The following is a 4,828-nucleotide window of genomic DNA, read 5'->3' on the forward strand; positions in this document are numbered from 1 at the left end:
TTAATTTTGTACTTCCTGATATTTGTTGGTTGAAATTCTGCAGGCTCCCTCTGATTCCAATGTTTCTTTTTGCTTATGCCCTGAGAAAGGCAGGCTAAGGTTTGGAACATTTTTATCTCCAGACTGGACCTTGCCCAGGAATCCAGACTGCTAACTGAATATTGCCACTGGAATGCTATCTAAGCACCTCAAACTTAATATGTCCAAAAATCAAGCTCTTGATTTAGTTCTTTCAACGTGCTTGTCTTGTAGCCTTTCCTATCTCAGAAAATAGCAACACCACCCTTCTAGATGCTTAGGCCCAAATCCTTAAAGCGTCTTTCTCTTCTTCTTCACATCTCATGTCCAATCCATCAGGGAATCCTATTGGTTCCACCTTTCGAAATATATCCAGCATCCAATCACTGATCATCTCCATTACTACCATACTGCACCAAATACCATCATCTCTCGCTTGGATTACTGCAATAGCCTCCTTAACAACCAGGCTGCGGGAATTCAATACATAATTATTGAATGAATAAATGAAATAATGCGCAGGCATGAGTTATATTGGCTCTTTGGGGGCTCATAGTTAAACTTGACACCCCTCGCTATATTTTGGGGAGAGAGTGGGGAGAAGCAGTATTTAAACAGTAAGTACTATGGGCCTGCAGAGGAGACAACAGGAAGGAAAGCTGAAGCAAATATGAAAAATACAGGAGACTTGCAGCAGCCTGTCCTATCTGTCATAGTATGCCGGAAGCCGGTCCACCCTTGCTGCTTGACACAGTCGCTGCAGGGAAGAAACATCTGCACAGCTTATGTTTCAAGGGACCTGGTATATATGGCATATGGTTTGCTCCCCCTGTTAGTGCTATGTGTTTTAAACAGGACCATCTCCCCAAGAAAGGTTGTTTCCCCAGGTAGGGATTTTTCCCTGAAGTTAGCGAGGGAATAAAACCCCTTAACTAAGTGCCAGGCGGGTAGTTAATCACTTTAACTACGAACAATCACCCTTAAGCTACATAATCTTTACTCCCTGGAATGGAGATAAGAAACGCCCTAACCTTTGGAATAGAAATTGACAGGATTAAAATCAACTGGTATAAATACTGATGTAACAAGACAATAAAAGACATTTCTGGGAGGTATGTTCTCCAGGCAGCCACCCGGTGCCCCGCTCCCGCCGCCGGGCCTCCCGGGCCAGGCCTCGCTTCTTCAGGTTGCGCCAGGCGCTCCCAGATCTTCTCCGAGTACCTTGGTGGATGAGTTGGAGTCATCTTTCGAGGCTTGCTTTGCTTCTCTGGTGAGTCAGGACTATGTCGATGGCACGGATCAGGAGGAAATTCGAACTGGTGTTGATCAGTGTATCCAGAAATTTCTGGATATTGCAAGACAAACAGAATGTTTTTTTCTACAAAAAAGATTGCAGTTATCTGTCCAGAAGCCAGAGCAGGTTATCAAAGAGGATGTCTCGGAACTGCGGAACGAGCTGCAGCGGAAAGACGCCCTGGTCCAGAAGCACCTGACCAAGCTACGGCATTGGCAGCAGGTGCTGGAGGACATCAACGGGCAGCACAAGAAGCCCGCCGACATCCCGCGGGGCTCCCTGGCCTACCTTGAGCAGGCGTCTGCCAACATCCCCGCGCCTATGAAGCAGAACTGAGGAAAACTTGGCTGGAGATCCTGGCTAGAGATCCTGGCTAGGCTGCTGATCAACTGAACGCTGTCCCTGTGTCATTCCTTCTTCGCCGACTCCGTCCACACCTTTGGGGACCCCTGGACCTGCTGGGGTTGGACCCCAACAGAAGGGTGTTTGCTGGTTTCTTTCTGAAAGAGCTGACTTTAATACCAGTCTTTGCAGGTGACGCTCATCATGATCTCCCCTACTCAAATTGATCACTGGGCTTGGTTGCAAAGAGCAATTCAGAAAGGATATTCAAGTAAAATCTGCAGACGTCTCGTGATTATTTCTGGTCTTACGGTTTTCCTCGTTCATAACCTGATGGCCATTTATGACAGATACTGGGAGTCACAAGATGTCACCACGATCCAGCTAGAATTGATCCAACTAGAATTGCTGAGGTATCTCATTAACGAGGATCAAATCGATGCCTCACAAAAGGCAAAATGGAAGTACGCTAAGTCAGGATGATCTGAAATTAAACTTGGGATGCCTTTGGGCCTTTTAAAAGTCTCTTGAGCTTTTTTAAATAGAAATAAATTTGGGTTTCACACACACACACACACACACAAATAAAAATAAAATAAAATGACAAAGTCAATTTGGCTCTAAGAACTGAGCTGATCTGTAAAAAAAATAAATAAATAAAAAGAAAAAGAAAAGAAAAGAAAAATACAGGAGAGAAGAGTTGGTGGAATTAGGACTCTGTGTTGACATGGGAATCAGCAAAGGAACTCTGGGTGACTGAGTGCCTTGTCCCTCTGTTGGGATTGCCCATCCTTTGTCCACTACCCTGCTCCCCTCTGTTGATCAGTCCAACTCAGGGTCCTGTAAGGGATCTCCAAGAAGACTGGACAGGTGAATGAATGATCCTTGCTGGAGACCAGGTGAAGAGAGCAGTTTCCTTGTGAGCTTTGGGGGTGCATCTGATGGGGAAAATGAGACATTTTGGGGGGCTAGCAATCTGAATCTAGTCACTGCCCCTTTAACTGTCTGGTCCTGCAAGACCCGTTTATAAACCTTCCCCAGATGAAGTTATCAGTGCTGGCGCCAGGCCAGGCCTTTAGATGAGGTCTCAAAGCCCCAGCACATAGGGCTCTTTAAGAACTTGCAAAGGGGACTGGAAAACCCCATATTTGGGAGACAAAGGACTGAAAAAGATATAAAAAGGGAAAACTTCCTCCAGGTTGTTGCTCAGAATTTGAAAGACGTTTTTCTCTGGGCCCGCGCGTAATAATAATAAAATGTAACTCCATTTCTCTAAGCGTTGCTTGGATTTTCTCCCGTCTTCTGTAACACATCCTGCAGAGGGAGGGTTTTGGGGGATTGGGCAAGCTCCTTGAACTGGTGCTGGAAAATAAAGGTAAGAAGGTGTGGCCTGGCCTAGGCTCCCTTCCTCTCCTCTTGGGCCACACCATCTCCCTCTTTCTCCCTTTCCTCATTGGCAATCCGGGAGTTGCTTCCAACAGCCCAGGTCTGCCTGCTATGAAAGTCCTTAGAGAAGTTCACAGCTCTTCCCCCAACACATTTCAGCCATTCTTTCAGTGAGCACCCAAGGCCTGGTTCCTTCCTCGTGGTCACACAGGGACTCTCCTCCAGACTGGCTTATAAAGTATGGTTTGGGGGAAGTGCTTGGCTGGGTCCCCTAGTGTTGAGTTCAATTTCCTCCTTTGGGTGTGTTTTAGCTTCCAACTGGGATCTTTGCCATAGTAATTGTAACAACCACAGTCTGCATGCAGACTCTTAAAGCTATACAGGCAAAGAAATAGAAAGGTCTTCTTAAGCCACGCAGCTATTAAAATCCCCACTCCTACCAGACCCAGACGCTCTGTACAGCCTGCTAAGTGCTTAGTGAGAACTATTTCATCAGCCTGAATTCTTTCTATAACCACATAGAAATTGTATATCCCAAGGGAATGGGATGTTTTCCCCACCCCCATCCTGCTCCTCCCCAAGCCTTCCCCATCCAGCCAGTAGCACTGTTATTCACCTAGCTGTTTGAGAGAAAAACCTAGAAGTTTGCCTTTATTTTTCTTTATCCTTAACCCCTCATTCTATCTATCGGCAAGGCCTGTTGACTCTATACAACGCCCAGAATCTATCTTCTTTTTTTTTCACCACTTTGTGACCATCGGGTTCATCGCAGACAACCGCAGTGGTCTGCTAACTGGTCTCCCTGCTTCCACTCATGTCCTGCTCCAGATCACTCTCCTCACAGCAGCCAGAGCCATCTTTGAAGGACAGGCCATAGCCCCTGCTCATATTCCTCCAAAGGCTCCCACTGAACTTTTGATGCATTTCAAACTGCTGATCATGGTGCAGGAGGCTCTGCGTATGTGGCTACAGCCTTTCTCTGAAGTCACATGACTTACTGCTTCCCCCTTCAGCCGCGTGGCCTTGTTGGTTCATTCAGTGTGCCAAGCTGTTCCTGCCATAGAGCCTGGGACTGTTGCTGGCAATGCTTAAGATGCTGTGAAGATTTCCTTGTGGCTGGCTCCTGGGTATTTAGGCCTCAGCTCAGTACTTTGTTTCCTAATAAAACCTTCCAAAGTTCAGTGGCTCCAAAACAGCAGTCATCTGTTTTGCTTATGTATCTGTAATGTGAGCAGGGTTTGATGGGGAAGATGCATTTTTGCTCCATGCAGCATCAACTGGGGCAAATCCACCAAGAACTGAGGATCTGCTCAACTCCCACGGCTGGTAATGCTGGTGCCGAGAGTCATTTATGAGCAACGCCAGGGCTGAAGCCTGAGAGCCTTGGTTGTTCATGAAGCTGCGTTTCTAGGAAAAGGCCCCCAAAGACCCAGGTGTAAGCTTTATTGTCTTTCATGACCTACCCTCAGAAGTCACAAAGCATCACTTCTGTTGTACTTCTTTAGTTGAGCAAGTCACAAGTCTCAAGAACAGAGACTCTACTACTTGAATGGGGAGTGGCAGGGTTCTGCAACAGCACACTAAAATGGAAATATTGCTTTTCTGGACAATTCTGGGTAATACTATCTGCCATAGCTTCCTCTTCAATGCGACCATCACTGACTGTCCCATATCAATCAGCTCCTTCTTCTCACCCCAAATAGTAATTCTATACCATTTCAGCCTCTGGATCCTTCATAGCACCTGTCACTAACTTATCTTGTCCATTTATTTATTTGCTCACTTGCA

The 4,828-nt window shown here is 46.3% G+C and overlaps 1 pseudogene across 1 annotated transcript; it reads left to right on the top strand.

Annotated features, from left to right (window-relative positions):
- The first annotated feature begins 1,117 nt into the window (after positions 1-1,117).
- Positions 1,118-1,648, top strand: LOC102441617 (annotated as a pseudogene). The gene has a single exon (XR_001346897.1). The product of XR_001346897.1 is annotated as a mediator of RNA polymerase II transcription subunit 28 pseudogene (transcript).
- The last annotated feature ends 3,180 nt before the right edge of the window (positions 1,649-4,828 follow it).

The sequence above is a fragment of the Myotis lucifugus genome, unplaced genomic scaffold (assembly GCF_000147115.1).
Source record: "Myotis lucifugus unplaced genomic scaffold, Myoluc2.0 scaffold_4763, whole genome shotgun sequence".
NCBI classification, from domain to species: domain Eukaryota; kingdom Metazoa; phylum Chordata; class Mammalia; order Chiroptera; family Vespertilionidae; genus Myotis; species Myotis lucifugus.